This window comes from Ranitomeya imitator, chromosome 2 (assembly GCF_032444005.1).
Source record: "Ranitomeya imitator isolate aRanImi1 chromosome 2, aRanImi1.pri, whole genome shotgun sequence".
Lineage (NCBI taxonomy): Eukaryota > Metazoa > Chordata > Amphibia > Anura > Dendrobatidae > Ranitomeya > Ranitomeya imitator.
In genome coordinates, this window is record NC_091283.1 from 16,903,756 (window position 1) to 16,923,695 (window position 19,940).

A 19,940-nucleotide genomic window follows, 5' to 3' on the forward strand; every position below is an offset into this window, starting at 1 on the left:
CGAGATCTGATCACAATCATTGTATTGGCCCCAACTTTTAAGCAACAGATCAATTTTAATCTCCGTTATTCTTGCTTTTAATCTATTAGTTAGACAACACAAACAAATGCCGGAAATTTTCCTGACCCTTAACAATAGGGCTCCATGGGCATAAAGGTAATTAAAGGAACATAGTGGAAAAAGAGAAGAGATGAGAGCTTTGGTATCAGACCAGTCCCATCCAAGGCTCTATATGACAAGTGCATTATCCCATTGGGAATAGATTGGAATGATAGCCAGAAAATCATAGTTTTGAGATAAAGATGCATCAAAAAAGCAAATATCTGCAATCCATATGCTTATTTGAGTAATTAGAGAACTTTGACAGAGAAGGTACCCAAGGTACAGTCAAGACGAAGCCAGAAGAATGTTCCAATATGGGGCTTTTGTTTACACTTATTTCGCCTCGCTGTAGAGCCGTCTCCCTTAACAGCAGGGCCGGACTGGCCATTGGGCAATTCTGGCAAATGCCAGAAGGGCCTGTCTGGTCATGGGCCACATTGTCTGCTATGTTGTTAACAGAATCGGTGTTCTCAAGACACCCATACTGTTAAGAGGTGTGACAAAGCACAAAGTGCCAGTAGGCCATAGGGAACATTAGAAATATTGGTCTTGTAGTAGATCTTGCTTCCTCCACCCAGGGTAATCTTACTAATATATCTCATCTGGTGCTTGGGGATGGGGACCGCATGGGTCTGTGTGATTTCAAATGCCAGGGCTGAATTTCAGCCCCAGTCCGTACCTGCTTAACAGCCATGTGCCGACACACTGACATGCGAATCTGACAGCTGGGGACATCATCTCTGGGCAGTGCGTCTGCCACTAAGCTCATCAGGCTGCTAAGAGAGCCATCTCTACTCCTGCTGGGCAGCGGGCATCCCACCAAGGAATGGCCCTTCTCTGTGCTCAGCTCCTCCTTGGAGGCTGGATCTAAACTCCATCAGATCCTTTTTATATGGGTGAAAGAGTAACAATTAGAGTGAACCATGGAACCTGGAAAAAAAAAGTGTCTAGACTCAAGTGTGTCCATGGAAGACCTAATTAGTAAGAAGTAGAGATGAGCTATCGGATTCCCAGGTGCTTGGTTCAGTGGCCACGAGAGTATTATGTGGACTGCCCGATGGGAGTCTAGTGAAGCATCTCCGGATTAGTAGAGCCGGCACCACGTCATGTCTATCTGTACACCACAATGATGACAATGCACAAGGCCTATAAATCAGAAGGGACGTTATTAATGCCAACAGTCAGGATGCTCCCTGCAGCCATCGATACTAACATGAACAGTGGACCCGGCTCTAGAAAATTTATTTGCTCATCTTTAATAGTAAAAGTTGACCAGTTTGCATAAAAGCTTCAAGTTTATACTGTTGGAGACAGCTTGAAGATGATCTATATGATGAAGTTATAGGATTGACATCGTGAGATATATTTTAATGGGAAAAATGGTGATGGTGAGGTAAGCTTACTGTCATCCCAGGGGCGGTCCCGCTGCTGGTCCGGTCAAATGGGTGTTTCAGGTCCGCTCCGGCACCTCCCATCTTCATTCCATGACGTCCTCTTCTGGTCTTCACGCCGCAGCTCCGGCGCAGGCGTACTTTGTCTGCCCTGTTGAGGGCAGCGCAAAGTACTGCAGTGCGCAGGTGCTTGGCCTCTCTGACCTTCCCGGCACCTGCGCACTGCAGTACTTTGCTCTGCCCTCAACAGGGAGATAAGGTATGCCTGCGCCGGAGCCGCAGCGTGAATACAAGAAGATGACATCATGGAATGAGGATGGGAGGCCCCGGACCTGAGACACCCATTGGAGCAAGACCGCCCTTGGGTGAGTATTATCTAACGTCTTTTTCTCATCTTTCAGGTAACATCGGCGGCTTATCTACAGCATTACAGAATGCATTACAGAATGCTGTAGATAAGCCCCTGATGACGGTGAGCTTACCTCACGATCGATTTTGGGGGTGACAGGTTCCCTTTAAGATAAAATTTCATGAAAAAAATCAATATGAAGCTCCTGCGTTAAAAAAAAAATCCTTCCAAAGTAAAGTAATAAACTTCTGAGCACAGCGCATATAGTGAAGATCCAATGAGAATCTCCAGGGTTAGATTATGGTGTAAGACTTGAAAGTGTTACAAGCCAAAAATTCAAGCTGCAAGGTCACGTAAGAAATGAAGCTTCAGGATAAAATTTCATGGTAAGATAAATCTTCATTGTAGTTCCGTGAGGTGCAGCTCTATCATAATGTCCTAGCTTGAAACTTCAAACATTTTACAGAAGGAGAAGCTCTTAAATGCTTCAATGTAAAACTCCAAGATGAAACTTAAATGGGTTTGCACCCTCTGCCTCTTGGCTCGCTTCTTGCCAGGTTCAGATCACTTCGGATGATTGACAGTTTGGACTGATGGCATGACTGAGCTAATAATCCATACTGTGCCCCTCTATCAGAGGAGAACATTGGCACTGAGGTGGGGTGACAACTGCGTGCGTTCCTTGCCTTGAAAATTGGCCACGTCTCATGGACTATGGCGGTGGACAGTAGCCTTGACAATAACATAGTTAGTAAGGCCGAAAAAAGACATTTGTCCATCCAGTTCAGCCTATATTCCATCATAATAAATCCCCAGATCTACGTCCTTCTACAGAACCTAATAATTGTATGATACAATATTATTCTGCTCCAGGAAGACATCCAGGCCTCTCTTGAACCCCTCGACTGAGTTCGCCATCACCACCTCCTCAGGCAAGCAATTCCAGATTCTCACTGCCCTAACAGTAAAGAATCCTCTTCTATGTTGGTGGAAAAACCTTCTCTCCTCCAGACGCAAAGAATGCCCCCTTGTGCCCGTCACCTTCCTTGGTATAAACAGATCCTCAGCGAGATATTTGGATTGTCCCCTTATATACTTATACATGGTTATTAGATCGCCCCTCAGTCGTCTTTTTTCTAGACTAAATAATCCTAATTTCGCTAATCTATCTGGGTATTGTAGTTCTCCCATCCCCTTTATTAATTTTGTTGCCCTCCTTTGTACTCTCTCTAGTTCCATTATATCCTAACTGAGCACCGGTGCCCAAAACTGGACACAGTACTCCATGTGCGGTCTAACTAGGGATTTGTACAGAGGCAGTATAATGCTCTCATCATGTGTATCCAGACCTCTCTTAATGCACCCCATGATCCTGACAATAGAAAATAAAACTATAGAATAAACAATCCCTCAATTTTTGAGGAATAAATTACTGAGTTTCTGCTGTATAAACACTTTGCAATTTCCCCCATTTATTAAGATGAAACAATCCCTTTGATGGTAAAGGTTGAAGATGAAGCGTTCAGGAGGAGCTTCAGGTCAACCTGTATGTATTCGAATGCTTACGACTAGAGTTGAGCGACCTTGACCTTTTTAGAGTCGAGCCGGGTTTTGCGAAACCCGACTATGTCCAAAGTCGGGTCGAGTGAAATCGGCCGATTATGACGTAAAGTCGGGATCGACCGAAACACGAAACCCAATGCAAGTCAATGGGGCAGCATAGTCGGCAGTGAGTGGGGGCCAGGAAAACACCTAGAGTGGCCATTTTAATGTCAAAACCATCCATTCTTCTTAATGAAGCTTGTCAAGCGTAATTTACCTTATAATAATTGGAAGGCATTTGAAATTGGGGGTCATTTGGCTAAAGTTGTGGGGGGTAGGGCTGGTTCAAGTAATTAGTGGGCCCAGGAAATCTGGACCACGTCACGGCAGTGGAGCAGGGAGAGGTAAGTATTTCAACTTTGCAAGTGCTGTGAACCTGAGCAAGCAGGGGGGGCCCACTCGTTGGCATTGGCACTGGCACAGGGCCCCTCAAAGTACAGCGGTGTGTTTGCACGGCGGGGGCGCCTCCCACCGGCAGCAACACTTTTGCGTACTATGAGAGGCCCTGTGCCAGTGACGTCGCCAACTAGTATTCCTCCCCCCACCTGATGAAGGAACCTGCACTTTCATCTGCACCTTCCTCTTTGTCACCGTGTAAGGTGGTATGGTATGCGGGAAGAGCAACCTGACTTTCAGCAGGGTCACAATGTTGTTGTGTAGCGTGCACGGGGAATGTTGCGTTATGGGTCAATGTACCAGCAGACTCATCTATCACTGGCTGGGCAATGGGCACGATGAAGTGGAAACACAGATATAGGCCCAAAGAAGAAAGTGGGCTAAATGCAGTTCAAAATTGGTAACACAGGAATAACCAGGGGGCATTGCAGTGGAGGACAACTGGAATGAGAGGCTGACACAGAGAGTAGGGCCAAATCAGTAAGTAGTCGAAATGCAGTTCAAAATTGGCAACCGTAGTAAACAGGCGGCACAGCTTTGTTCAGTGGAGGAGAACAGCAAGGAGTGGCAGACACCGATAGTAGGCCCCAACCCAACTAGTAGGCCAAATGCAGTCTAACATTAACAACTACTTAACGAGAGGCTGAAAATGGTATTTCAGGACAGGAAACCAGGAGAACAGCAAGGAGTGGCAGACACCGATAGTAGGCCCCAAACCAACTAGTACGCCAAATGCAGTTGTTCCATTTAACCACAATTTAATGAGAGCCTGAAGATAGAAGCTCAGGAAAGGCAACCTGGGGAACACCTTGGAGTGTAACACACCATCTCTCTCCACCCCATACCCATTTTGTAGGCCTAATGCTGTGTACTTTTCTACAACTACTAAACGAGAGTCGGAAGACCGAAGCAATGGCAAGGAAACCTGGGGAACACCTTGGAGTGTAACACACCATCTCTCTCCACCCCATACCCAATTTGTAGGCCTAATGCAGCCTACTTTCCGACACCTACTAAACGAGAGCATGAAGATCGAAGCTCAGGAAAGGCAACCTGGGGAACACCTTGGAGTGTAACACACCATCTCTCTCCACCCCATACCCATTTTGTAGGCCTAATGCTGTGTACTTTTCTACAACTACTAAACGAGAGTCGGAAGACCGAAGCAATGGCAAGGAAACCTGGGGAACACCTTGGAGTGTAACACACCATCTCTCTCCACCCCATACCCAATTTGTAGGCCTAATGCAGCCTACTTTCCGACACCTACTAAACGAGAGCATGAAGATCGAAGCTCAGGAAAGGCAACCTGGTGAAAACCTTGGAGTGTAACACAACCTGTCTCTACACCCCATACCAAATTTGTAGGCCTAATGCAGCGTAGTTTCCACCAACTACTAAACGAGAGCCGGAAGATCGAAGCTCATGAAAGGCAACCCGGGGAACACCTTGGAGTGTAACACAACCTCTCTCTACACCACGAAAGGGCTGATTCTTAGGAAGGAAGGCTGTTGTAAATAAGCATTGCGCGTCCGAGGGTGATTATATTCTTATTCGGTATCTACTCACCCTCGGACGCGCCATGCTTCTTGATTTGTAATTAATGTTTATTTGCAATGTGCTTTTGACTTACTCAATTATTTTTTTAATTATTGATTTTATTAAATTAATAGTTTAACATCTTATTGGAAATAATTTAAAGGAGACGCGACAGGACAACACTCGGTGGATGCCATATCTGTGTTAACAACTCCAAAAAACTTTCAGTTAACTTCTTGCAGGAGAAAGAATTTGTAGCTGTTGGACCTTTGTAGTACAGTTCCAGATATTTGTTGTGTGTTTGTTTTGATTGTTAAAATGTCTGCATTTGAGATCTCAACACGATCTTATTTTTTATAATCAAATTAATTTTTTAAATATTTTATTAGGTTGGTTCAAGGGGTACACGGGCCGCAGTAGACAGGTCAGTGGAGGCCTAGTGGAAGGAGGGACCGCAGATGCGCCACTGTTTCACCCATACACAATTAGTAGGCCTAATGCAGCGTAGTTTCCAACAGCTACTAAACGAGAGCCGGAAGATCGAAGCTCAGGAAAGGCAACCTGGGGAACACCTTGGAGTGTAACACAACCTCTCTCTACACCACGGAAGGGCTGATTCTTAGGAAGGAAGGCTGTTGTAAATAAGCATTGCGCGTCCGAGGGTGATTATATTCTTATTCGGTATCTACTCACCCTCGGACGCGCCATGCTTCTTGATTTGTAATTAATGTTTATTTGCAATGTGCTTTTGACTTACTCAATTATTTTTTTAATTATTGATTTTATTAAATTAATAGTTTAACATCTTATTGGAAATAATTTAAAGGAGACGCGACAGGACAACACTCGGTGGATGCCATATCTGTGTTAACAACTCCAAAAAACTTTCAGTTAACTTCTTGCAGGAGAAAGAAATTGTAGCTGTTGGACCTTTGTAGTACAGTTCCAGATATTTGTTGTGTGTTTGTTTTGATTGTTAAAATGTCTGCATTTGAGATCTCAACACGATCTTATTTTTTATAATCAAATTAATTTTTTAAATATTTTATTAGGTTGGTTCAAGGGGTACACGGGCCGCAGTAGACAGGTCAGTGGAGGCCTAGTGGAAGGAGGGACCGCAGATGCGCCACTGTTTCACCCATACACAATTAGTAGGCCTAATGCAGCGTAGTTTCCAACAGCTACTAAACGAGAGCCGGAAGATCGAAGCTCAGGAAAGGCAACCTGGGGAACACCTTGGAGTGTAACACAACCTCTCTCTACACCACGGAAGGGCTGATTCTTAGGAAGGAAGGCTGTTGTAAATAAGCATTGCGCGTCCGAGGGTGATTATATTCTTATTCGGTATCTACTCACCCTCGGACGCGCCATGCTTCTTGATTTGTAATTAATGTTTATTTGCAATGTGCTTTTGACTTACTCAATTATTTTTTTAAGTATTGATTTTATTAAATTAATAGTTTAACATCTTATTGGAAATAATTTAAAGGAGACGCGACAGGACAACACTCGGTGGATGCCATATCTGTGTTAACAACTCCAAAAAACTTTCAGTTAACTTCTTGCAGGAGAAAGAAATTGTAGCTGTTGGACCTTTGTAGTACAGTTCCAGATATTTGTTGTGTGTTTGTTTTGATTGTTAAAATGTCTGCATTTGAGATCTCAACACGATCTTATTTTTTATAATCAAATTAATTTTTTTTATATTTAATGATGTTGGTTCAAGGGGTACACGGGCAGCAATAGACAGGTCAGTGGAGGCCTAGTGGAAGGAGTGACGGCAGACAGGCATCAAAGGCCTAACATTGGGCTGGCTGTAGGCAAGTTAAAATTGGTTCCAGGGGAACACGGCCATCAGTGGCCTGGTCAGTGTAGTTGTAGTTAAAAGAACGGGACGCAGACAGGCTTCGAAGGCCTAACATAATAACATAGGGCTGGCTGTAGGCAAGTTAAAATTGGTTCCAAGGGAACACGGCCATCAGTGGCCTGGTCAGTGTAGTTGTAGTTGAAAGAACGGGACGCAGACAGGCTTCGAAGGCCTAACATAACAAACTTGGGCTGGCTGTAGGCACTTTTAAATTTGTTCCAGGGGTACATGGGCTGCAGTGTATGGTCAGTGGAAGTCTAGTGGAAGGAGTGACCGCAGACAGGCTTCCAAGGCCTAACATAACAAACTTGGGCTGGCTGTAGGCACTTTTAAATTGGTTCCAGGGGTACACGGGCAGCAGTGGTCTGGTCAGTGGAAGTCTAGTGGAAGGAGTGATTGCAGACAGGCTTCCAAGGCCTAACATAACAAACTTGGGCTGGCTGTAGGCACTTTTAAATTGGTTCCAGGGGTACACGGGCAGCAGTGGTCTGGTCAGTGGAAGTCTAGTGGAAGGAGTGACGGCAGACAGGCTTCGAAGGCCTAACATAACAAACTTGGGCTGGCTGTAGGCACTTTTAAATTGGTTCCAGGGGTACACGGGCAGCAGTGGTCTGGTCAGTGGAAGTCTAGTGGAAGGAGTGACCGCAGACAGGCTTCGAAGGCCTAACATAACAAAATTGGGCTGGCTGTAGGCACTTTAAATTGGTTCCAGGGGTACATGGGCAGCAGTGTATGGTCAGTGGAAGTCTAGTGGAAGGAGTGACGGCAGACAGTCTTCGAAGGCCTAACATAACAAAATTGGGCTGACTGTAGGCACTTTTAAATTGGTTCCAGGGTAACACGGCCAGCAGTGGCCTGGTCAGTGTAGTAGTTGTAGAAAGAAGGGACCGCAGACAGGCTTCGAAGGCCTAACATAACAAAAATGTCAAAACAATGGTATTGTCAGTGCCAGGCATTGAAGGATGTCAGCGCCTAGACTACACATTGGTGAAGCTGTGAGAGATAATTTTGCTAGTGGTAGAGCACTGTTTGAGCTGGGGGGGGGAACTGTCTTGTGGCCGGCGGTACAGGCACAGGGCCCCTCATATTACAACGGTGTGTCTGACGTTGGGTGCGCACCACCACCGCCAGAGACACTTTATTGTACTATGAGGGACCCAGTGGCAGTGCCGTCGACCAAAAGCGGCCACACCCACCTCTTCAGACAAACAGCACTCTCAAGGGTCCAAGCGCAAAGTGGCGATAGCACGGCCCCGTGTGGGGAGTTTGGCCATTTCGTGAGGTGGAAACATGTCGTATGCTGGACAATCAGGTGAAGAAAATTACGAGATTGGAAAAGTCATTCAGAATAGTCCACAGGCAAGACCTTTTCATAGGAAAGCTAGGTGTCAGCCGGGCAGGGTGGGGCAAAAGATTTTGAAATCCAGTTGTGGTTCATTTTAATGAAGGTTAGATCATTAAAACATTGAACTTTAGGAAGGCAAAGTTTGAACAGCTTAGAGATGCCCTTAATCTGGTAGACTGGGACAATATCCTCAGAAATAAGAATACAGATAATAAATGGGAAATGTTTAAGAACATCCTAAATAGGCAGTGTAAGCGGTTTATACCTTGTGGGAATAAAAGGACTAGAAATAGGAAAAACCCAATGTGGCTAAACAAAGAAGTAAGACAGGCAATTAACAGTAAAGAGAAAGCATTTGCACTACTAAAGCAGGATGGCACCATTGAAGCTCTAAAAAACTATAGGGAGAAAAATACTTTATCTAAAAAACTAATTAAAGCTGCCAAAAAGGAAACAGAGAAGCACATTGCTAAGGAGAGTAAAACTAATCCCAAACTGTTCTTCAACTATATCAATAGTAAAAGAATAAAAACTGAAAATGTAGGCCCCTTAAAAAATAGTGAGGAAAGAATGGTTGTAGATGACGAGGAAAAAGCTAACATATTAAACACCTTCTTCTCCACGGTATTCACGGTGGAAAATGAAATGCTAGGTGAAATCCCAAGAAACAATGAAAACCCTATATTAAGGGTCACCAATCTAACCCAAGAAGAGGTGCGAAACCGGCTAAATAAGATTAAAATAGATAAATCTCCGGGTCCGGATGGCATACACCCACGAGTACTAAGAGAACTAAGTAATGTAATAGATAAACCATTATTTCTTATTTTTAGTGACTCTATAGCGACAGGGTCTGTTCCGCAGGACTGGCGCATAGCAAATGTGGTGCCAATATTCAAAAAGGGCTCTAAAAGTGAACCTGGAAATTATAGGCCAGTAAGTCTAACCTCTATTGTTGGTAAAATATTTGAAGGGTTTCTGAGGGATGTTATTCTGGATTATCTCAATGAGAATAACTGTTTAACTCCATATCAGCATGGGTTTATGAGAAATCGCTCCTGTCAAACCAATCTAATCAGTTTTTATGAAGAGGTAAGCTATAGGCTGGACCACGGTGAGTCATTGGACGTGGTATATCTCGATTTTTCCAAAGCGTTTGATACCGTGCCGCACAAGAGGTTGGTACACAAAATGAGAATGCTTGGTCTGGGGGAAAATGTGTGTAAATGGGTTAGTAACTGGCTTAGTGATAGAAAGCAGAGGGTGGTTATAAATGGTATAGTCTCTAACTGGGTCGCTGTGACCAGTGGGGTACCGCAGGGGTCAGTATTGGGACCTGTTCTCTTCAACATATTCATTAATGATCTGGTAGAACGTTTACACAGTAAAATATCGATATTTGCAGATGATACAAAACTATGTAAAGCAGTTAATACAAGAGAAGATAGTATTCTGCTACAGATGGATCTGGATAAGTTGGAAACTTGGGCTGAAAGGTGGCAGATGAGGTTTAACAATGATAAATGTAAGGTTATACACATGGGAAGAGGGAATCAATATCACCATTACACACTGAACGGGAAACCACTGGGTAAATCTGACAGGGAGAAGGACTTGGGGATCCTAGTTAATGATAAACTTACCTGGAGCAGCCAGTGCCAGGCAGCAGCTGCCAAGGCAAACAGGATCATGGGGTGCATTAAAAGAGGTCTGGATACACATGATGAGAGCATTATACTGCCTCTGTACAAATCCCTAGTTAGACCGCACATGGAGTACTGTGTCCAGTTTTGGGCACCGGTGCTCAGGAAGGATATAATGGAACTAGAGAGAGTACAAAGGAGGGCAACAAAATTAATAAAGGGGATGGGAGAACTACAATACCCAGATAGATTAGCGAAATTAGGATTATTTAGTCTAGAAAAAAGACGACTGAGGGGCGATCTAATAACCATGTATAAGTATATAAGGGGACAATACAAATATCTCGCTGAGGATCTGTTTATACCAAGGAAGGTGACGGGCACAAGGGGGCATTCTTTGCGTCTGGAGGAGAGAAGGTTTTTCCACCAACATAGAAGAGGATTCTTTACTGTTAGGGCAGTGAGAATCTGGAATTGCTTGCCTGAGGAGGTGGTGATGGCGAACTCAGTCGAGGGGTTCAAGAGAGGCCTGGATGTCTTCCTGGAGCAGAACAATATTGTATCATACAATTATTAGGTTCTGTAGAAGGACGTAGATCTGGGGATTTATTATGATGGAATATAGGCTGAACTGGATGGACAAATGTCTTTTTTCGGCCTTACTAACTATGTTACTATGTTACTATCATCTACATTTTGGGTAGCCAGACGAGTCCTTTTTTCTGTTAGTATTGAACCTGCAGCACTGAATACTCTTTCTGATAGGACACTAGCTGCCGGGCAAGCAAGCTCCTGCAATGCATATTCTGCCAATTCTGGCCAGGTGTCTAATTTGGATGCCCAGTAATCAAATGGGAATGACGGTTGAGGGAGAACGTCGATAAGGGATGAAAAATAGTTTGTAACCATACTGGACAAATGTTGTCTCCTGTCACTTTGAATTGATGCTGCAGTACCTGTTCTGTCTGCGGTCATAGAAAAATCACTCCACAACCTGGTCAGAAAACCCCTCTGGCCAACGCCACTTCTGATTTCTGCCCCTCTAACACCTCTGGTCTGCTGGCCCCTGGAGCTCGTGTGAGAACGATCACGGGCGCTGTGTGCAGGGAATGCCAGAAGCAAACGGTCAACAAGAGTTGATTGTTTTGTTGCTAATATTAGTTCCAAGTTCTCATGTGGCATAATATTTTGCAATTTGCCTTTATAGCGAGGATCAAGGAGGCAGGCCAACCAGTAATCGTCATCGTTCATCATTTTTGTAATGCGTGTGTCCCTTTTGAGGATACGCAAGGCATAATCCGCCATGTGGGCCAAAGTTCCCATTGTCAAATCTGCGGTTGTGCTTGGTTGAGGGGCAGTTGCAGGCAAATCTACGTCACTTGTGTCCCTCAAAAAACCAGAACCCGGCCTTGCCACGCCACCAATTTCCCGTGCCCCCGGGAAAGCTTCCTCATTAAAAATATACTCATCCCCATCATCCTCCTCATCCTCCACCTCCTCTTCGCCCGGTACCTCGTCATGTACACTGCCCTGACCAGACAATCGCTGACTGTCATCAAGGCTTTCCTCTTCCTCTGGTGCAGACGCCTGATCCTTTATGTGCGTCAAACTTTGCATCAGCAGACGCATTAGGGGGATGCTCATGCTTATTATGGCGTTGTCTGCACTAACCAGCCGTGTGCATTCCTCAAAACACTGAAGGACTTGACACATGTCTTGAATCTTCGACCACTGCACACCTGACAACTCCATGTCTGCCATCCTACTGCCTGCCCGTGTATGTGTATCCTCCCACAAAAACATAACAGCCCGCCTCTGTTCGCACAGTCTCTGAAGCATGTGCAGTGTTGAGTTCCACCTTGTTGCAACGTCTATGATTAGGCGATGCTGGGGAAGGTTCAAAGAACGCTGATAGGTCTGCATACGGCTGGAGTGTACAGGCGAACGGCGGATATGTGCGCAAAGTCCACGCACTTTGAGGAGCAGGTCGGATAACCCCGGATAACTTTTCAGGAAGCACTGCACCACCAGGTTTAAGGTGTGAGCCAGGCAAGGAATGTGTTTCAGTTGGGAAAGGGAGATGGCAGCCATGAAATTCCTTCCGTTATCACTCACTACCTTGCCTGCCTCAAGATCTACAGTGCCCAGCCACGACTGCGTTTCTTGCTGCAAGAACTCGGACAGAACTTCCGCGGTGTGTCTATTGTCGCCCAAACACTTCATAGCCAATACAGCCTGCTGACGTATGCCAGTAGCTGCCCCATAATGGGAGACCTGGTGTGCAACAGTGGCAGGTGCGGATGGAGTGTTTGTGCGACTGCGGTCTGTGGACGAGCTCTTGCTTCTGCAGGAGGACGAGGAGGAGGAGGAGGAGGAGGGGGTGCGAACGGCTACAGACAACTGTTTACTAGACCGTGGGCTAGGCAGAACTGTCCCAAACTTGCTGTCCCCTGTGGACCCTGAATCCACCACATTTACCCAGTGTGCCGTGATGGACACGTAACGTCCCTGGCCATGCCTACTGGTCCATGCATCTGTTGTCAGGTGCACCTTTGTGCTCACAGATTGCCTGAGTGCATGGACGATGCGCTCTTTAACATGCTGGTGGAGGGCTGGGATGGCTTTTCTGGAAAAAAAGTGTCGACTGGGTAGCTCGTAGCGTGGTACAGCGTAGTCCATCAGGTCTTTGAAAGCTTCGCTTTCAACTAACCGGTAGGGCATCATCTCTAACGAGATTAGTCTAGCTATGTGGGCGTTCAAACCCTGTGTACGCGGATGCGAGGCTAAGTATTTCCTTTTTCTAACCATAGTCTCATGTAGGGTGAGCTGGACTGGAGAGCTGGAGATCGTGGAACTAGCGGGGGTGCCGGTGGACATGGCAGACTGAGAGACGGTGGGAGATGGTATTGTTGCCGCCGGTGCCCTAGATGCAGTGTTTCCTACTACGAAACTGGTGATTCCCTGACCCTGACTGCTTTGGCCTGGCAAAGATACCTGCACAGATACAGCAGGTGGTGCGCTAAATGGTGGTCCTACACTGCCGGAAGGGATGTTGCGTTGATGACTAGCTTCATTGGCCGAGGGTGCAACAACCTTAAGGGACGTTTGGTAGTTAGTCCAAGCTTTCAAATGCATGGTGGTTAAATGTCTATGCATGCAACTAGTATTGAGACTTTTCAGATTCTGACCTCTGCTTAAGGAAGTAGAACATTTTTGACAGATGACTTTGCGCTGATCAATTGGATGTTGTTTAAAAAAATTCCAGACTGCACTCTTTCTAGCATCGGATACCTTTTCAGGCATTGCAGACTGAGCTTTAACCGGATGGCCACGCTGTCCTCCACCAGGTTTTGGCTTTGCCACGCGTTTTGGGCAAGATACAGGCCCGGCAGATGGAACCTGTGGCGATGTTGATGCCTGCTGCGGCCCCTCCTCCTCCTCTGCTTCAGAACTGCTGCCGCCTGCACCCTGTTCCCCCAATGGCTGCCAATCGGGGTCAAGAACTGGGTCATCTAATAACTCTTCTTGTACCTCCTGCGCAACTTCGTCTGTGTCACCGTGTCGTTCGGTGGTATAGCGTTCGTGATGGGGCAACATAGTCTCATCAGGGTCTGATTCTTGATCAGCACCCTGCGAGGGCAATGTTGTGGTCTGAGTCAAAGGACCAGCATAGTAGTCTGGCTGTGGCTGTGCGTCAGTGCACTCCATGTCAGATTCAATTTGTAATGGGCATGGACTGTTAACTGCTTCACTTTCTAAGCCAGGGACGGTATGTGTAAAGAGCTCCATGGAGTAACCCGTTGTGTCGCCTGCTGCCTTCTTCTCTGTTGTTGTTTTTGCTGAAGAGGACAAGGAAGTGACTTGTCCCTGACCGTGAACATCCACTAACGACGCGCTGCTTTTACTTTTACCAGTTTCACGAGAGGAGGCAAAAGAGCTAGAGGCTGAGTCAGCAAGATAAGCCAAAACTTGCTCTTGCTGCTCCGGCTTTAAAAGCGGTTTTCCTAATCCCAGAAAAGGGAGCGTTCGAGGCCTTGTGTAGCCGGACGACGAACCTGGCTCCACAGCTCCAGACTTAGGTGCAATATTTTTTTCCCCACGACCACCTGATGCTCCACCACTACCACTACCCTCATTACCAGCTGACAATGAACGCCCCCGGCCACGACCTCTTCCACTAGACTTCCTCATTGTTTTAAAAACGTAACCAAACTAACGTTATTTGTTGCAGTCACACAACTTACACGGTGAGCTATAACTTCAGTATGATTTAGCTACCCCTTTACAGGTTGGTGAGACCACAGCGAAAATCAGGCCCAATGTTACACACTCTTTTTTTGGTGGCTGCAAATTAGAGAGATGCCCCACACGCAGGACTGTCACTGAAGCACAAATGTTAATATTAATGTCACACTATTATTTTTTTTTTATTTTTATTTTTTTCAGGAACACTTTAGAAACCCCCCCCAAAAAAAAAAATAGATTTTTGCAGGGAGAATTTAGAAAACAAATGTAACAAACTATATGCTTTCTATGGGCCACTGAGTGAGAGATGACGCACACAGGAATCAGGAGTGGCACACAAGCCCAGAGGCCAATATTTTTCTACCAATGATTGATGGAGTTATTTTCTCTGGTAGATTTTGGAACCCAAATCAAGGAAAAAAAATATAGGCTTTCTATGGACCACAATTGGAGAGAGAGAGAGAGAGAGAGAGAGAGAGAGATGGCACACCCAGGAGTCAAGACTGGCACACAAGCAGAAAGGCCAATATTAATCTCCCACTGTTTTTTTTGGTTGTTTTTTTTTTTTTTTTTTCAGGGAGACTTTAGAAAAAAAAATAATAAAAAAAATATGATTTTATCAGGAAGAATTTAGAAACCAAATAAAATAAAATGATTTTTTCAGGGAGAATTTATAAAACAAATAAAAACAAAAATAGGCGTTCTATGGCCCACTGACTGAGAGATGACGCACACAGGAGTCAGGAGTGGCACACAAGCCCAGAGGCCAATATTTTTCTACCAATGATTGATGTAGTTATTTTCTCTGGTAGATTTTGGAACCCAAATCAAGGAAAAAAAATATAGGCTTTCTATGGACCACAATTGGAGAGAGAGAGAGAGAGAGAGAGAGAGAGAGAGAGATGGCACACCCAGGAGTCAAGACTGGCACACAAGCAGAAAGGCCAATATTAATCTCCCACTGTTTTTTTTGGTTGTTTTTTTTTTTTTTTTTCAGGGAGACTTTAGAAAAAAAAATAATAAAAAAAATATGATTTTATCAGGAAGAATTTAGAAACCAAATAAAATAAAATGATTTTTTCAGGGAGAATTTATAAAACAAATAAAACCAAAAATAGGCGTTCTATGGCCCACTGACTGAGAGATGACGCACCCAGGAGTCAAGACTGGCACACAAGCAGAAAGGCCAATATTAATCTCCCACTGTTTTTTTTTTTTTTTTTTTTTTTCAGGGAGACTTTAGAAAAAAAAATAATAAAAAAAATATGATTTTATCAGGAAGAATTTAGAAACCAAATAAAATAAAATGATTTTTTCAGGGAGAATTTAGAAAACAAATAAGACCAAAAATAGGCGTTCTATGGCCCACTGACTGAGAGAGAGAGAGAGATGGAACGCTTAGTACTGGCACACAAGCCCAAAGGGCAATATTAATCTCCCTTTTTTTTTCCAGGGAGAATTTCTAAAACCCAAAAAAAAAAAAAAATAGGCTTTCTATGGCCCACTATTTGTGAGAGAGATGGGACGCTCAGGACTGGCACAGATGGCACGCTCAGGACTGGCACAGAAGCCCAGAGGCCAATATTAATCTCCCTTTTTTTCTGGGAGAATTTATAAAACCAAAAAAATATTTAAATAGGCTTTCTATGGCCCACTATTTGTGAGAGAGATGGCACGCTCAGGACTGGCACAGATGGCACGCTCACAACTGGCACACAAGCCCAGAGGCCAATATTAATCTCCCTTTTTTCAGGGAAAATTTATAAAACCAAAAAAAAAATTAAATAGGCTTTCTATGGCCCACTATTTGTGAGAGAGATGGCACGCTCAGGACTGGCACAGATGGCACGCTCACAACTGGCACACAAGCCCAGAGGCCAATATTAATCTCCCTTTTTTCAGGGAAAATTTATAAAACAAAAAAAAAAATTAAATAGGCTTTCTATGGCCCACTATTTGTGAGAGAGATGGCACGCTCAGGACTGGCACAGATGGCACGCTCACAACTGGCACACAAGCCCAGAGGCCAATATTAATCTCCCTTTTTTTCAGGGAGAATTTATAAAACCAAAAAAAAAATTAAATAGGCTTTCTATGGCCCACTATTTGTGAGAGAGATGGCACGCTCAGGGCTGGCACAGATGGCACGCTCAGGACTGGCACACAAGCCCAGAGGCCAATATTAATCTCCCTTTTTTTCAGGGAGAATTTATAAAACCCAAAAAAAAATAAAATAGGCTTTCTATGGCCCACTATTTGTGAGAGAGATGGCACACTCAGGACTGGCACACAAGCCCAAAGGCCAATATTAATCTCCCACTGTATTTTTATCAGGGAGAATTTATACACCCCACAAAAAAAAATACAGAAAAATGAAAAGGCTTTCTATGGCCCACTATGTGAGAGAGATGGCACACACAGGGATGGCACTCTAGCAGAAATGCCAAATTGCCAATCTTAATCTCCCACCAAAAAAAAAAAAAAAAAAAAAAAACAGGGAATGTCCTACAATTACTATCTCCCTGCCTGCAGTAATCTCAGCCAGGTATGGCAGGCAGCTACTATCTCCCTGCCTGCAGTAATCTCAGCCAGGTATGGCAGGCAGCAATAAGGAGTGGACTGATGCACAAATCAAATAAAAAGTGTGGACAAACAAAAAAGATAGCTGTGCAGAAAGGAAGGAACAAGATGATTTGTGCTTTGAAAAAAGCAGTTGGTTTGCACAGCGGCGTACACACAGCAATGCAGCTATCAGGGAGCCTTCTAGGGCAGCCCAATGAGCTACAGCGCTGAGGGGAAAAAAAAAAAAAAAAAAACTTCCACTGTCCCTGCACACCGAGGGTGGTGTTGGACAGTGCAAATCGCTGCAGCACAAGCGGTTTTGTGGTTAATGGACCCTGCCTAACGCTATCCCTGCTTCTGACAAAGCGGCAGCAACCTCTCCCTAAGCTCAGATCAGCAGCAGTAAGATGGCGGTCGGCGGGAACGCCTCTTTATAGCCCCTGTGACGTCGCAGACAGCAAGCCAATCACTGCAATGCCCTTCTCTAAGATGGTGGGGACCAGGACCTATGTCATCACGCTGCCCACACTCTGCGTTTACCTTCATTGGCTGAGAAATGGCGCTTTTCGCGTCATTGAAACGCGACTTTGGCGCGAAAGTCGCGTACCGCATGGCCGACCCCGCACAGGGGTCGGATCGGGTTTCATGAAACCCCGACTTAGCCAAAAGTCGGCGACTTTTGAAAATGTTCGACCCGTTTCGCTCAACCCTACTTACGACAATCCTACTTTTAGGAATATTGTGTTATCACCACCAGATCAGTCAGAGCATCTCTGACTCATGTGATAAAATGTATCTAAGTCTTCAGTACACCTGACAATTCTACTCAGCTCTGGACTTTTGCGTCGTGGATCGATTCTCTGGCTTTACTTTGGGTCCTGAACTCTTGTGAGTTTTTCCCATGTTCAGCTTTAATGTGATGTGTAAAGGAAATAATTGATTTGTTGAACTTAGTAACAAATCCTCAACTAATGCCGGACATGACACATTCACACTGCTACGTTGTGTCCGATACTGATACATTCCATGTAAAATGTAACGGAATAATGGAAAATGATCGACATAGCTTTTACAAGAGAAGATATAAATCACATTCAGGTCTGCAGTGAAGATTACGAGCCCGATTCATCAAAGCTTTTGTGTCACTCTCCTGGGGTAAAAAGCTTGGAAAAGCTGCAATATGTTGGTGCACCTGGAAACTGCACTAAAACTATGTGACTTTTTACTTTCTCAAACCAATTTCTCCCAGCTTCAAAAAAAATGAGCAAAGCTAGGTTGGGTCTAGAAAATCTGTCCAAATCGAGATCCAGACCAGCTAAACTGTAACACTAAGTTACTAGGGTTGAGCGACTTTTACTTTTTTAAGATCGAGTCGGGTTTCGCGAAACCCGACTTTCTCAAAAGACGAGTCGAGTGAAATTGGCCGATTATCGCGAAAAGTCGGGGTTCGACCGAAACCCAATTCAAGTCAATGGTAAAAATATTCTCTCTCTCTCTCTCTCTCTCTCTCCCTCTGTCCCCTCTGTCCCTGCACCGAAAAGCTGGTGTTGCATATTGCAAATCGCTACTACAGCACACAAGCGATAAGAGGGTGATAGGCACACCCCTAAGACCTATGTCATCACTCTGCCCACGCTCCTTCATTGGCTGAAAAAATGGCGCTGACCGCGTCATACGAAACGCGACTTTGGCGCGAAGATCGCCGACCGCATGGCCGATCCCACACTAGGGAACCCGACTTTGCCGAAAGTCGGCGACTTTTGAATTTGTCCGATCCGTTTCGCTCAAGCCTATAAGTTACATTTACATCAGCACATTTTGGTTTTATTACAGAAATCCAAAGTAACATTCATTTATTGGTAAGTGTCAATTTCTGTGATATCAACAGGAGGTTTTTGGACCAGATCCACTCTGGAAAAACACCTAAAAATCACTTAAAAATCGCTTGAAAGTCTCTCCCTGTTCATTTCTGGAGTAAAACCACTTCGTAGTTCATCTGTTGAGTCTTCTGAGCGACTTTTTCTACTTCAGGTATGAAAAAATGTTTTCTGGGAAAAAATAAAATGAAGGTCACTTACATGAAACTGCTCCAGATGGAAAATGCTCCAAACTAAGCACCATCCATTGAGGAAAAAAAAACCCTAAAGAAATTAACTGGAGTATAAGTTGGTGTGCATGCAGCATATGAGTGCATGTTCACACTGGCCACTAAACAGACAAAACCAAAGATAGAAATATGATAAGCAAATACCCTGCAGTAAATGAATATACAACAATAATGCATGAAAATACTATAGGGTACTTAGTTAACATAATTTTGATTAAAACATGGGATTTGTCTGTTCAGTGGCCACTGTGAACGTGCACTTACATGCTGCATACACACCAACTTGTATCCCAGTTTACTTCTTTAGGGTTTTTTCAGTCTGTTTGCATCATGTGCATATAAAGGTTTGGTTGCCTTTTCTTTGAGTAGAACATTATATTGCTGTGTTCTTCTAAGGCTGTGTGTCCACAGGCCGGGTTCAGTCTTTCTCAGCCCTTATCAACACGCACGTCACTTGATAAACATAAGGTTTAATAGTAAAAGGTTAGGACAGTCTTGATTAGGATCACCGAGGAAGTTGTGGGATGGCTTTTGCATTTCTTAATAGTAAAGGTTAGGACAGTCCTGATTAGGGTTACCGTGAAGTGGTGAGATAGTTTTTGCATTTTTGTAATATTGGAGGTTAGGACAGTCCCGATTAGGGTCACAGTGAAGTGGTGGGACTGCTTTTGCATTTTTTAATAGAAGTCAGGACAGTTCCGATTAGGGTCACCATGTAGTGGTGGGACTGCTTTTGCATTTTTAAATAGTAGAGGTTAGGACAGTCCCGATTACAGTCACCGTGAAGTGGTG